The following is a 15,888-nucleotide window of genomic DNA, read 5'->3' on the forward strand; positions in this document are numbered from 1 at the left end:
GCAATTTCAGTGACCTTAGTTTCTATATCAAAAGCAGAGGGAGTGGGGAGAGCATGGATTTCATGATTCAGTCAACAAGCTCTGAGAGACTACAGTGTGCCTGGCCCTGCTTTAGGCACGTACATGGGATAGGGTGGGTAACAAAAGGGATGAAGATTCCTGCCTTGTAGAGCTGCCATTTCAGCTGGAGAAGACTGGCCAAGCATAATAAACAAAATGAGTAAGTTCCCAGTGTGGCAGCGGGGATGAGCATTATGGAGGAGTCAAGCAGGGTAAGGGTGGCAAGCAGAGAGGAGGGGTGCACAGGCTGCTTAATCAAATGGGGGAGGTGTTGCTGAGAGAGGGAGGGAACTGAGCATGAGGATATTTAGATGAAAAGCATCCCCAGTATAGTAAATAGTTGCGAAAAGGCCCTAGCTGGGGAATGCGCCTCGTGTGTACCAAGCACTGCAAGGAGTTTGCTGAGTGCATGAGCAGAGGGGCATGGGTATCCCTGATGGATCCTGCCTGAGGCATCAGTAGACTCAACGAGAAGCCTTCCTGAGTGGACCACGGAACACACCTAGAAAGTGGGGCTCCTTCTAAAGGTAGACCCCAAAGTCTACGTTGGAATCCCTATTTTCTTTTGGGATATTATAAACCTATAAAGTAAACCTTTCAATTCTAACCCTAAAAATCCTTTCAGAATTTAATTTCCTCGATGCTTTGTCACTGTAGTCTGGACACAGAGGGAAATCGTAGAAGTCTTTGTGGAAGTTAGAGAATGAGTTGAAGAAGTCATCATCTTCGAAACATCAGTAAAGGTCAGTGTGAAGTAGAGGAGACAAGCCTGAAGTGGGCTACTCAGAAGTCCAAGAGGGTTTCAGTGCCAAGCAAGACAACTGGAGAGCCCTCAACAGCTGCATCTGACTCTATTGTACTCTCAGGTTGCTGTCCTAATGAAAGAGACGACAAAAACCAACAGGTGTCACAGCACAAGACAGTGGCGTTCCTGGGGCTCCCTGAATGTGCTCCCCAAGAACCAGAGTCCATAGCTGAGCTGAGAGCAGGCAAATGATCAAAACTTGATTTTTTAAAAATCCTGCAACAGCATTAATAAATTGGCACAAACCCAAGTCCCAAAGTCTATTTTTGAACCTGCAAAGCTAGAGGATCTTGTCTTGAGATCCTTGGTGACCCTAGCACAGTACTCACGTTCCAATGAGGCCCTGTCAAAAACCAGCCTTAGGCCAAGCACAGTGGCTCACACCTGTAATCCCGGCACTTTAGGAAGAGAGAGGACTGTCTGAGGCCAGGAGCCTGACACCAGCCTAGGCAACAGAGTGAGACCCCATCTCTACAAAAAAAAAAAAACAAAAAACAAAAAGAAAAGGTCAGCCCCTCCTCTAGCAGGAGACAAAGCTGCTGAGTCAGGGCTTCAAGCAGGAAGACTCTGGGAGATGCTCTGTAACTCCTAGGAAGAAATGCTACTCTGCTAGCGTTCTCCTGTCTCACTGTTAAGTTCTTTTAACAGCCTTTTTATTTAGTAATAAAGAGCAAAAGGGCTAAGAGAAGCCAAGAAAAGGCCCGTGGAAGTGGCTGAGAGACAAGCTCAGTAATACGTGTTAAACTTTTACCTGGTTACCTGGTTTTCTCATAAAATCTAGTGGCCCAACCACAAAACATGTTCTGGCTCCAGGAAATCATCAAAGCCAGGCTGCGTAATTCTTGTTCCCACATCAAACCCAGCTTACCAGAGTCCCTGGGAGGAAACAGCAGCCCCTAAACTCAGTGCTACCCAGAATAGTAAGGAAAAAGATACTGCCTTCACTGCATGATCCTACAACTCCTCAAATTTCAACCCTAAGATTAACAATGGCTCTTTCAACGCAATGTGTTTAATAACCAGCAACACAGGTTTAACCAAAACTCTGTGCAGACTATATCGAGATATAAAACTCTGTATCCTACTCCCAGGAGAAAGTAAGTTTACAAAGTACATAAATTCATCTCTGAGAGGTCTGAGAAACATAAAAAACAAACAGAAAAGAAAGTACATAAATAGCATATAAGGTACATAAAAGTGCAAATACATAAAAATGAAGAAAGGGGTATGAATAAGAGCCAGTATAGGAAAAGCTCATTCAAGGCTGGGCGCGGTGGCTCATGCCTGAAATCCCAGCACTTTTGGAGGCCAAGGCAGGCGGATCACAAGGTCAGGAGTTCGAGACCAGCATGACCAACATGGTGAAACCCTGTCTCTACTAAAAATACAAAATTAGCCAGGTGTAGTGGCGCGAGCCTGTAATCCCAGCTACTCAGGAGGCTGAGGCAGGAGGATCACTTGAACCCAGGAGGCAGAGTTTGCAGTGAGCCAAGATCGTGCAACTGCACTCCAGCCTGGGCAACAGAGCAAAACTCCATCTCAAATAAAAAAAGGAAAAGCCCATTCAAAGCACAGCCTTTCGAATGGAGTCTGAGAAACCTAGGTTGCGACAGATGCCAGCCCAACCTCTCATCAGCCATGTCACTTTAGAAGCTCTCCACATTTCCATTTCCTCACCTACAAAATCAGTACAGAATTTGTTCCCAACCACAGGGTAACTGTGAGGGTTCAATGAGAACTTATGAAAAATGTTCAGCAATGAGTCTGATGCACAGCAGTGAACTACCAGTGTGGGAACAGTGAGGGCAGTGACACTGACGCTGGTGTGTTCCCATCTCATTTCATCCCAGTAGGTAACTGCCTAGTAGATTTGCTCAAAAACAGGTATCGGCTGGGCATGGTGGATCATGCCTGTAATCCCAGCACTTTGGGAGTCTGAGATGGGAAGACGGCTTGAGGCCAGGAATTCAAGACCAGCCTGGTCAACATAATAAGACCTCATCTCTAAATTTTTAAAAACAATTTTTTTTAAGTACATCTCACTCAGAACACACCAAAAGCTGAAAGTTCCCAGGCTCCTGTAGCATTTGTTGGTATTTCCACCATGGCAAATTTACATGTGAACCACCCTACACTGTAAGCTTCTGGAGAGCATGACCTGTATCTTAAAATACTTCACAGCCTGAACATCAAGCAAATTCCCTGACACAAAGAATTTAAAAAGTCTGAATAGATGAACAAACAGATGGTTGGATAGATGGGAAACAATTTAAATGGCAAGAAAGAGAAAAGAATCCAATGTTTTTTCAAGCCTGAATCACTGGAGTGATAAGTAAATGGTGATAAAAGTTTAAAAATTAAGAAAGTCTAAAGGGAACACTAGAATGAAAGGGTCAGGAGCAAGCCTTCGACATGCTGAGTCTTGGACGATGATGGAATATCCAAGGGGAAATGTGCAGGAAGCACTTGAAAATGTCATAATACAGCTAAAAATCAAAACACTCTCTTAATTTCAATCATTAGGGCTGTTAGAAATATTTCGGGGAATTAGAGGACAGAAAAGAAAGCAACTTAAGGGAAATAGGTTTCCAAAACCCACAGAGTCTGCAGCTACTGTGTATAGATACCAGAACAGACAAAATGAAATACGAGACCAATCCTACTGGAGGTTTACAACACATCATATTTGAATGCTTTAATTCAAGACTGGTTGGAAATAATTTTCCAAGGGTAGAAAGAAAGGGTCTGTAAATTTTCTTAACATCCCTCAAGTAAAAACAAAAGACTCTGCATTCTGCATCGCCTTCCAGCTACTGCCCTCTCTCTCTTTCCATTTACTGTGTAGTTACTGAAGAGTTATAAACATTTGCCTTCAAATTCCCCCTTTCAGATCTCTTCCTCTCCCCAGCCCTTTAGTAGTGGTATCCCAGGACGACATCCTTGGACTCCTCAATCAGCCTGTGGCATAACCCACTTCCTAGGTTCCACTCCCACTCATGCATTGACAATCTCTTGAGTTCCAGGTCCAAATTCAACCGTTTAAATGAGTCTCTCAAAGTGGACATTGTACAAATACCGCAAAATTCCATAGAATATGTCCAAAACTGCAGCCTTATTCTCAGTATAGAAACTCCCCAAAGAGTCATCCAAAGAAAGAACCTGCCACTCACCTTCGTCACTCTGTCTCCTTTATTTCCTTTCAATGCTACATCCCTTCCAAATACTGGCAACCAAATCCAATCAATTTCATGTCCTTCGCCGTTCTTGTATTTCTTCTCTCCTATCTGCTACTCCCACAGCCTGAGTTTAAGCCCTCATCACCTATCTCATCTATCTCCAGAAGTTCCTTCAGGGTCTCTCCACCGCCAATCTGTACCACACTAAGTCAGAAGGATCTTTCTAAAATGCAATATAATGCTCGGCTTCTCCCTTTCCTTTCCTCCACCTGCTTCCTTTCTTCCTCCCTTCCCTCCTTGGAAAAATTAAAAATATAAATATAAAACAGAGCAGCACAGTGGCTCACACCAGCACCTTGGGAGACCGAGGTGGGCAAATCACTTCAGGCCAGGAGTTCAAGACCAGCCTGGCCAACATGACAAAATGCTGTCTACACTAAAAATACAAAAAATAGCCAAGTGTGGTGGCATGTGCCCATAATTCCAGCTACTCAGGAGGCTGAGGAACGAGAATCACTTGAACCCCGAAGGGGGAAGTTGCAGTGAGCTGTGATTACACCACTGCACTCCAGCCTGGGCAACAGAGTAAGACTGTCTCAAAAAAAAAGAAAAAGAATCATCGTAAAATACCCCTGGTTTAAACCCTCTCATGGCTCCACATCCCAGAGAATTAGCCCTATGTAACAACACATACTGAAGCCCCCCATGACTGTCCCCCATTTCTTCTAATCCGACCTCTGGCCTCCGCCCTCTGCTCACAGCCTGCTCTCCAGGCACAAAGAACCACCTGTAGCTCCCCAAGTGGCCAAACTGCTTCACACCTCCTGTTCTCTCCTTGTTCTCTTTGCTTGATGTGTGTTTCTTTGTGACGTTCTCCTACTTGGCACTAACTCATCTTTCACAATCCAGCCCAAGGACCAGCCCCTCTATAAACTTTCCCCGGGCCAATCCAGCACCATCTCAATGCTGGTGGAACTGATACTGCTCTCCTTGGTTTACCTACATTTTTCATGCATACACCTGCCACATCTACTGTGACATGCTCCTTCACAGCTTGCTATCATGTCTGTCTCCTCCTTCTAGACTCAAAGCATCTGTGAGAACAGGGACTACATAGTATGAAATGATCACTCATGCTTCTTGATTGAATAAGCAATTATCAACTACTCATAGAAACAAACCTGTGAGCTGGGTGCAGTGACTCACACCTGTAATCCTAGCTCTTTGGGAGACCAAGGCAGGTGGATCCCCTGAGGTCAGGAGTTCAAGACCAGCCTGGCCAACATGATGAAAACCATCTCTACTGAAAATACAAAAATTAGCCAGGCCTGCTGGCAGGCACCTGTAATCCCAGCTACTTGGGAGGCTGAGGCAGGTGAATCACTTAAACCCAGGAGGCGGAGGTTGCAGTGAGCTAAGATCGTGCCATCGCACTCTAGCCTGGGCAACAAGAGCGAAACTCCGTTTCCAAAAAAAAAGAAACAAATCTGTGCTATTACTAGAAAATATGTTTGTTTGTTTTTTTCAGATGGAGTCTTGCTCTGTTGCCAGGCTGGAGCACAGTGGCGCAATTGGGGCTCACTGCAACCTCTGCCTCCCAGGTTCAAGTGATTCTCCTGCCTCAGCCTCCAAAGTAGCTGAAACTACAAATGCTTGGCACCACACCCAGCTAATTTTTGTATTTTTAGTAGAGACAGGGTTTTATCACATTGACCAAGATTTTCTCAATCTCTTGACCTCATGATCTGCCCACCTTGGCATCCCAAAGTGCTGGGATTACAGGCGTGAGTCACAGAGTCCAGCCAAAAATAGGTTTTTAAAATAGCCTTTCACCGATTCCATCATTCATACCTAACATTACTAATTACAATATGGATTTAACAATACCAGATAAGGGCATGCTTCTGAAACAGAAGCCTGAAGACTCAAGAAAAGGTAGAAAATGGTCAGGCGCAGTGGCTCACACCCGTTATCCCAACACTTTCTGAGGCCGAGGCAGATAGATCGTTTGAGCTCAGGAGTTTAAGACCAGCACGGCCAACATGGTGAAACATCGTTTCTCCTAAAAATAGCAAAAATTGGCCAGGCGCAGTAGCTCACAACAGTAATCCCAGCACTTTGGGAGGCCGAGTTGGACAGATCACATGAGGCCAGGAGTTTGAGGCCAGCCTGGCCAACATGGCAAAACTCCATCTCTATTAAAAATAACAAAAATTAGCTGGGTGTGGTGGTACCCAACTGTAATCCCAGCTACTCAGGAGCCTGAGGCAGGTGAATTGTTAAACCCAGGAGGCAGAGGTTACAGTGAGCCGAGATCACGCCACTATACTCCCGCCTGGGCAACAGAGCAAGACCCTGTCTGAAAAATAAAATAAAAATACAAAAATTAGTCGGGTGCAGTGGCACATGCCTGTAATCCCAGCTACTTGAATGGCTGAGGCATGAGAAATGCCTGAACCCAGGAGGCAGAGGTTGCACTGAACCGAGATCATGCCACTGCATTCCAGTCTGGAAGACAGAGCAAGACTCTGTCTCAAAGAAAAAAAAAAAAAGTAAAGGTGGAAAATATAAAAAGACTTGGATAAGAAAAGTATTATCCTGGCCCTTGCTACATAAAATTCAGTCACCAAATAAAGCAGCTAATAACCATCTCACTACCATAAAAGCAGTAATGTACAATGTCACACTATCCTGGAAAACGAGTCATAAAAATCCCCTACATGCCCTTCACTGCTTTTGTATTTCTCTGAAGTTAATGCAAATAGAGAAGCAAAACAACATTACCAGCAGTTTGAGAGGATGTGGGATTCACTTCTTGAACATTTCTAAATAATTTTCCACCTCCTCCATACCTCTATTATTGTAACTGAAACTAAGCAACAATAATTAGAGACAATCAAGAAGCAGAGTGGCAATGGAGCAAATGGACAGGTTCAGGCAAAGGGCTTTTCTTTAGAAGCTCACTCTGAATACTTTCATCTTGGAGAGGAGAGCAGGAAAGGGGTGGAACGAAAACAGGAAAGCAGACTCACAGACTCGACAGCTACACAGCTCTCAAGCTGAAGTCTTCCAACAGGTCAGCACAATACACAGAGATGTTTCATCCCTTCTGTTCCAAGAGAGCTATGATGTGTACCCCCCAATGCTTGAAATAAGAAGGCAATCTCCTAATTCTTACTATAGACCCTAACTGATCACGATCGCAAGAAATACAGAACAAAAATCTATTTGGCAAAATCTCTTTTTATTAACACATGGAACATTTAGAAAGGAGAAGGTATGATCCTCAGAAACTGAACTGTTTTGTTTTGTTTGAGACGGAGTCTCACTCTGTCTCCAGGTTGGAGTGCAGTGGCATGATCTTGGCTCACTACAATCTCCACCTCCCGGGTTCAAGTGATTCTCCTTGAAGCCTCAGCCTCCCGAGTAGCTGGGATTACATGTAAACGCCACCACACCTGGCTGTTTTTCGTATTTTGTATCTTGACCTCATGATCTGCCTGCCTCAGCCTCCCAAAGTGCTGGGATTACAGGTGTGAGCCACCATGCCCGGCCTGTTTTGTTTTTGAGACAGTCTCACTCTGTTGCCCAGGCTAGAGTGCAATGGCAGGATCTCAGCTCACTGCAGCCTTTGCCTCCTGGGTTCAAGTAATTCTTATGCCCCAGCCTCCTGAGCAGCTGGGATTACAGGCATGCGCCACCACACTTGGCTAATTTTTTTTTATATTTTAGTAGAGATGGGATTTCACCATGTTGCCTAAGCTGGTCTCAAACTTCTGAGCTCAAGCAATCTGCCCACCTCAGCTTCCCAAAGTGCTGGGATTACAGGTGTGAGCCACCGCACCCAGCCTAAAACTGAACTGTTTATCCTTATAACCCAGACCAATGAAATATATTTAATTTAAGCAAGATATGGAGGCTCATGCCAGTAATTCTAGCACTTTAGGAAGCCAAGGGAGGAGACTCACTTGAGGCCAGGAGTTTGAGACCAGCCTGGGTAACACAGTGAAAACCTGCTCTATTTAATTAAAAGAAAAATTATAATTTTTAAAAAAAACTATTTAATTCACAATTTCTCCTCGTAAGGAAACATTTTGTAATTGCCCGGAAGACAATATATGGGCTGAGAGATCCTTCATCTTTAAAGAAAAAATTAAAGAAAAGTAAACGACTGTTACAATTGGCCAAAATCTGACTTAAACCCTAGTGAGAACTGATACATATTTTCCCCATGCTTAAAACATTGGAGTGAGAAAAACGTGCAAGTCACTTTATTTGATAGAAAAGAGTTCACCTCAGTTAAGAAACTACAGCATTCAGCTGGGCACGGTGGCTCAAGCCTGTAATCCCAGCACTTTGGGAGGCCGAGGCGGGTGGATCACGAGGTCAAGAGATCGAGACCATCCTGGTCAACATGGTGAAACCCCGTCTCTACTAAAAATACAAAAAAAATTAGCTGGGCATGGTGGCACGTGCCTGTAATCCCAGCTACTCAGGAGACTGAGGCAGGAGAATTGCCTGAACCCAGGAGGCGGAGGTTGCGGTGAGCCGAGATCGCGTCATTGCACTCCAGCCTGGGTAACAAGAGCGAAACTCCGTCTCAAAAAAAAAAAAAAAAAAAAAAAAAAAAGAAACTACAGCATTCCTTACAACATAGCCAGTTCATAATACACAATAAGCAAAAAAAGTTTCAATCTAGCTAGTTATCAATAGATTTAATGAGTCACCATTCTGTAACCACCAAATCCAGTTTGTTTTTTTTTAAAAAAAAACCTTTCAAAATGTTGATCCCCAATAGAGGCACATTTCCAGTTACAGGTACATCTACTGATACATTGCTAAGAACAGTAAACTGGTGCAGCCCTTTTGGAAAGGAAGTTGGCACCAGGCCTCAAGAATTCTAAAAATGTTTATACTCTCTGACATGCTAATGTTACCCTGGGAATATATCTCAAAGACCTCAAAGTCTGTATAATTATGGCACTTATGTCCAGATATTCTAAGAAAGTGTTCTTTTCAATAAAGGCAAATCATTAAGCATATAAGTAAGTTTGAGAACAATGGAAGTCATCCGTATCATAGAAAAACAAAGGTTCTGCGTGAGGTCAAACATGTATAGAAGTGTTCTGGTTTCTCTTTGAAATTGAGAGTTGAGGAAAAAACTCAAACTCACTGCATATTAACTTTTACGAGATGGAACTTGTCTCAATCCACTATTCCCTCCACAGTGGCTGAGCTGCCTCTGTAGGGTCCCAGGACCCATACCTAGGCCGGAGACATAATGATGAAAACGCAAATCTTTCCTCAATGCAACAGGCTCCTCTTCCTAGTCCACAGCAGCACCCAGGCATGCCGCTCGCTGCTAGCCCTTCTTTTTCTTGTTTAATCTTCTCCCCACCCACACACAGGTCTCCACGGTTCATGGCACAGCACGACAGCACTTCCTATCATTCTGATACAAATCCTGCTTTTATCCAGAGTCTTTGGTCACAAACCATAATACACGCATGTGAAATGTTCCCAAATTTCCCATGGTAGAGACTCAAGGTTATGCCTGTGATAAAACTCCTTTCCATTAAAACACAGAAGAAACTATTCTCTTTTTTTATCACACCCCGAAGTACCTACCAGAGCATTCGGCATGGGAAATCGGGTTAGAACTGCCTTGAGGCACTACTCCCTCAGACAGCCTGCCATCTGCGGCTCCAGTAAAGGTCCTCAACTCGCTGCCTGCTTTCCCTCTGTGCCACTATGCACCCAACTGCGGAGATCCCCAGCTCCCGAGGCATCGCACCATCAACAGACCACAGGGTTAGTCCTCCTGAGGTCCCCCTGTGTGCTATGGCACCACACCTAACCAGGCACAGAAACCAGACTGAACACCCTTACAGTCTCCAATGGCCCATGAGGACTGGGGGGCGAAGCGGGTAGAGGAAGGGGAGAGATGGACGGAAGTTACTTATTAAAAGTGATCTTGAAAGCCACAGGTGCTACGTGTTTTGTTTTGTTTTGTTTTTCTTTTTACCCCTGCCCTGAGTATTCCCTCATACCCTTCCCTCAAAGGCCAAAGCTGGAGACAGTAGATGCATCTTTATGCAATTGCACCTCAGTGCTTCTTGACATATGAAAATGAACGCTTTTCTTGAATGTCTCACCCTACCACTCTTCCTCTACAGAGAAAGTGAAACCTAGTTTTTTAACTCTTGCTGAAAACACTGATATTTTAACTTAAAATTAGTTCTACCTTTTCTGCTTTAGATAATGAATCTGGGAACTTGATATAAAAATTACAGCAAAGGCAAATCAAAATTAAGGTATTTCGGAAGCTGAATAGTACAGGACACTTGCAGACATCTCTTCCCTTTCAGTTGAAAACTCACCTAAAAATTATTTTTAAATTCTCTGTTGGCAACTTGCCTAAATGAAGCTAACTTCTTGAAAGGAACAAAAATGAGACATGCATTTGCTATGATGAATATGATAGACTCCAGTACCTTTCATTTTAAATGTTTACATAGAAATTACGCTTAAAGGCCAGGCACAGTGGCTCATGCCTGTAATCCCAGCACTTTGGGACGCTAAAGCAGGCGGATCACCTGAGGTCAGGAGTTCAAGACCAGCCTGGCCAACATGGCAAAACCCCTTCTCTACTAAAAATACAAAAACCAGCCGGGTGTGGTGGTGCTTGCCTGTAATCCCAGCTACTTGGGAGGCTGAGACAGAAGTATGGCTTGAACCCAAGAGGTGGAGGTTGCAATGAACCGAGATCACGCCACTGCGCTCCTTAAAAAGGAAGCTCATAATTGAATCACGGCACTTGCAGTTATTAGCCCAAAACTGATGACCATTACAGAGTAGCAAGATGAACATACTTTCTGGAAAATTCCTTAAATATCCCCCTTAAAGTGCATATACGGGGTTTTCTGTTTACAACTCTGAACACTATTACACAGAAATATATACTGGTAACAGTACACAAAAGCCGGGAGCAGTGGCTCATGCCTGTAATCCTAGCACTTTGGGAGGCCGAGGTGGGTACATCATTTGAGGTCAAGAGTTCGAGACCAGCCTGGCCAAATGGTGAAACTCTGTCTCTACTAAAAATACAAATAAATTAGCCAGGCATGGTGGCACACGCCTGTAGTCCCAGCTACTTGGGAGGCTGAGGCATGAGAATTGCTCGAACCCAGGAGGCAGAGGTTGTACTGAGCCGAGATCGTGCCACTGCACTCTAGCCTGGGCAACAGAGTGAGCCTCCATCTCATAAAAAAAAAAATAAAGAGAACACAAAGTATGCATGTTATAGAGAGAATGTATGCAAATTTAATTTTTATGATTGTTTTTCTATTTCCTGAGCACAATAAGTATATCCTATAAGTTAATGGTTTGTCTGGTGGGACTCCACAGTGCCATAAACAGTTTTTTTTAAAAAAAAAGAAACTGGCCGGGCGCGGTGGCTCAAGCCTGTAATCCCAGCACTTTGGGAGGCCGAGGCGGGTGGATCACGAGGTCGAGAGATCGAGACCAACCTGGTCAACATGGTGAAACCCCGTCTCTACTAAAAATACAAAAAATTAGCTGGGCATGGTGGCGCGTGCCTATAATCCCAGCTACTCAGGAGGCTGAGGCAGGAGAATTGCCTGAACCCAGGAGGCGGAGGTTGCGGTGAGCCGAGATCGCGCCATTGCACTCCAGCCTGGGTAACAAGAGCGAAACTCCGTCTCAAAAAAAAAAAAAAAAAAAACTAGTAGGCTGGACACAGTGGCTCACATAATCCCAGCACTTTGGGAGGCTGAGGGGGGCAAGCGGATCACTTGAGGTAAGGAGTTCAAGACCAGCCTGGCCAATGTGGTGAAAACCTATCTCTACTAAAAACACACAAATCAGCTTGGTATGGTGGCAGGCACCTGTAATCCCAGCTACTTGGGAGGCTGAGGCAGGAGAATCACTTGAATCTGGGAGGCAGAGGTTGCAGTGAGCTGAGATTGTGCCACTGCACTCCAGCCTGGGAAACAGAGTGAGACTGTCTAAAAACAAAAAGAAGAAGAAAAGGTTTTATCTAGGCCTGGCACAGTGGCTCATGCCTGTAATCCCAGTACTTTCGGAGGCTGAGGTGGGAGGATGATTTTAGACCAGCCTAAGCAATGAGAGTCTGCATCTATTCTTTAAAAAATAAAATAAAGCCAGGCCCGGGAGCTCACCCCTGTAATCCTAGCACTTTGGGAGGCCAAGGCGGGCAGATCACCAGATGTCTGGAGTTGGAGACCAGCCTGACCAACATGGACAAACCCCATGTCTACTAAAAATACAAAAAATTAGCCAGGCATGGTGGTGCATGCCTGTAATCCCAGCTACTCGGGAGAATGAGGCAGGAGAATCGCTTGAATCTGGGAGGCGGAAGTTGCGGTGAGCTAAGGTTACGACATTGCACTCCAGCCTGGGCAACAAGAACAAAACTCCAACTCAAAAAAATAAAAATAAATAAAATAAAAAGTTTGTCTAGAAGAAAAAATTGGAAATTCTGAGGTTACGTCTGAACACGCCATGTCATGTGCTTTATGAATCCATCACATACATTTCCTTTTACAATGTGGAATCTGGTCAAGGTAAATTCTCTGTGAAACCTCTGAGGGAAATGGACAGTTCTGGAGACTAACACAAACCTTAAAGAACTGGGCGTGTAGGCCAGGCACAGTGGCTCAAGCCTGTAATCCCAGCACTTTGGGAGGCCGAGACGGGTGGATCACGAGGTCTAGAGATCGAGACCATTCTGGTCAACATGGTGAAACCCTGTCTCTACTAAAAATACAAAAAATTAGCTGGGCATGGTGGCGCGTGTCTGTAATACCAGCTACTCAGGAGGCTGAGGCAGGAGAATTGTCTGAACCCAGGAAGCGGAGGCTGCGGTGAGCCGAGATTGCACCATTGCACTCCAGCCTGGGTAACAAGAGTGAAACTCCGTCTCAAAAAAAAAAAAAGAACTGGGCATCTATCTTATTCTTCATGTGATCATCTCACACCATCAGGTACTTTCTGTGTAATAACCCTATGGGTGGGGAATCTCCTTTAATTCAATCTTTTTAGTTTCCCCAAAATAAAAGGATGATATTTAAAACTGCAGAAAGGGGAAGACTAGGCTGAGTGCAGTGGCTCACACCTGTAATCCCAGCACTTTGGGAGGCCGAGGCAGGTGGATCACCTGAGGTCAGGAGTTCGAGACCAGCCTGACCAACACGGAGAAACCCTGTCTCTACTGAAGATACAAAATTAGCCAGGCGTAGTAGCGGGCACCTGTAATCCCAGCTACTCGGGAGGCTGAGGCAGGAGAATCGCTTGAACCTGGGAGGCAGAGATTGCAGTGAGCCAAGATGGCGCCATTGCACTCCAGCAGGGGCAACAAGAGTGAAACTCCGTCTCAAAAAAAAGAAAGGAAAAGAATAAACTTTCTCATCTTCGTGTGTGGCAGACAGAATAATGTCCCCTAAAGATGTCCATGACCTAATCCCCAGAACTTGTGAACAGGCTACCTTACTTACACGGCAGAAGGGGAATTAAGGCAACAGATGGAATTAAGGTGGCTAATCCTTATCCTTGATTATACAGGTGGGTCCACTGTAATGACAAGGGTCTTAGTAAGAGGGAGGTAGGAGGTCGAGAGTAATGAGAAGATGGAAGGGATACTATGAACTGTGAAACACAGGTGGCCTCTAAAAGCTGGAAAAGGTAAGGAAGTGGGTTCTCCCCCTCAGCGTCCAGAAAGAACTAACCTGGCCGACACCTTGGTTTTAGCCTAGTGAGACCTATTTTGGACTTCTGACCTGCAGAACCGTAAAACAAATGCATGTGGTTTTGAGCCACCAGGCTTGTGTGTTATAACAGGTATAGAAAACCAACACCGCCTGCTTCCATGTACCTCTTCCAAATACAAGTTCATGTCATGCCTGGTGGCAAAGCAGTCAGTGTATTAAAAGCAACCAGACCAATAGCTTCCTGCCCCCGGTAGCAGGCAAGAACACAAGAGAGGGCAAGAAAAGCCTGGTAGGGAGGACACCGGATCTGAGAGAAATTAAATGGCAAGAGGAGGCAGAGAAAAGAGCAGCAGGCAAAACTGCTGCAGCCTTCTCAGCAGTGGGCAGGAGTGAAATCTGGAGGGGCTGAGCCATCTTTTAGGGCCAGCCAGTGGGTGATTTTTCTTTTAATCACAAAAGGAGGCTGGCAGCAGTGGCTCATGCTTGTAATCCCAACACTTTGGGAGGCCAAGATAGGAAATGGAGTTCACAACAACTTAGGCGACGTAGGGAGACCTCCCTCTCTACAAAAAAATTTAAAAAAATAATTAGCAGGGTGTGGTAGCCAGGGCCAGTAGTCCAGGTTACCAGAGGGGCCGAGAAGGGAGATAAAGGATTGATTGAGACCAAGAAGTAGAGCCTGCAGTGAGTTATGACGGTGCCACTGCACTTCCGCCTGGGCAAGAGACCCAGACGCGGTCCCCGCCCGCCCCTCACAGAAAAGAAAAAAAAAAAAACCGCACACACTGCTTTTACTTGTTTGCTTAGAAGGTAACAAGAGGGCCGGTCCCGGTAGCTCACACCTGTAATCCCAGCACTGTGGGAGGCAGAGGTGGGAGGCTCGCTTGGGCCCAGGAGTTCAAGACCAGCCTGGGTAACACAGCAAGATTCCATCTTTACAAAAAATAAAAAACTAGGGCCGGGCACAGTGGCTTATGCCTGTAATGTCAGTACTTTGGGAGGCCAAAGCTGGTGGATCACCTGAGGTCAGGAGTTCCAGACCAGCCTGGCCAACAAGGCGAACCCTGTCACTACTAAAAACACAAAAATTAGCCAGACGTAGTGACATGCGCAGGTAGTCCCAGCTACTCAGGAGGCTGAGGCAGAGGTTGCGGTCAGCCAAGATCGCGCCACTGCACTCCAGCCTGGGTGACAGAGCCAGACTCCGTCTCAAAAATAATAATAAAGCAAAAAATTAGGCGGGCATGGTGGCGTTCGTGTGGTTCCAAGCCACTCAGGAAGCTGACGTGAGCTATGATCACTGTGCTCCAGCCTGGGTAGCAGAGCAAGATCCTGTCTCTTCAAAAAAGAAAAAAAGAAAGAAAAATGTCCCATTCAAGGCCGGGCGCGGTGGCTCACGCCTATAATCCCAGCACTTTGGGAGGCTGAGGCGGGTGGATCACGACGTCGACAGATCGAGACCATCCTGGTCAACATGGTGAAACCCCGTCTCTACTAAAAATACAAAAAATTAGCTGGGCGTGGTGGCGCGTGCCTGTAATCCCAGCTACTCAGGAGGCTGAGGCCGGAGAATTGCCTGAACCCAGGAGGCGGAGGTTGCGGTGAGCCGAGATCGCGCCATTGCATTCCAGCCTGGGTAACAAGAGAGAAACTCCGTCTCAAAAAAAAAAAAAAGAAAGAAAAGAAAAGAAAAGAAAAGAAAAATGTCCCTTTCATTAAACTAGGACCCGGTTCCATGTGGCCACACAGCATTTTAAGTTCCGCTGTATTTGCACTTTGCTACCAAACCACAAAAGTTCACCACTTGCTCTATTTGCCAATCTTTTTTCAATGCCTCATGAACAAACTTAATAAATGAACGACAGCATGTCAAACGCCCCTCTCCACCCTTGCAATGTCAAACTCCGGGAGGGAGGCACCCCCGGCCGGGGCCAGCAGCCTCGGCGCGCGGGAGCGAGGGGAGCGGCGCCGCGGCTCCGCTCGTCCAGTCTCCGGTCGGCGGCCGAGCGCGTCCCCACCGCGGGGCCCCCCGGGCTCCACACCCGCGTCTCGGCGGGCGGCGAGCACCGGACCCGCGGCGGCCCGGCCCAGACTCCCG

The 15,888-nt window shown here is 45.8% G+C and overlaps 1 protein-coding gene and 1 long non-coding RNA gene across 3 annotated transcripts in view; both read right to left on the reverse strand.

Moving 5' to 3' along the window:
• Positions 1 to 15,888, reverse strand: part of CYTH1 (cytohesin 1) — a 110,780-nt gene that overhangs the window by 94,167 nt on the left and 725 nt on the right. The window lies entirely within an intron of this gene.
• On the reverse strand, positions 1,156 to 15,742 carry LOC141581906 (uncharacterized). The gene is made up of 2 exons (XR_012514726.1): positions 11,787 to 15,742; positions 1,156 to 11,481 (listed from the first exon to the last, which is right to left on the reverse strand). It is a non-coding gene; the product is annotated as an uncharacterized LOC141581906 (long non-coding RNA).

Source organism: Saimiri boliviensis, chromosome 17, assembly GCF_048565385.1.
Source record: "Saimiri boliviensis isolate mSaiBol1 chromosome 17, mSaiBol1.pri, whole genome shotgun sequence".
NCBI lineage: Eukaryota > Metazoa > Chordata > Mammalia > Primates > Cebidae > Saimiri > Saimiri boliviensis.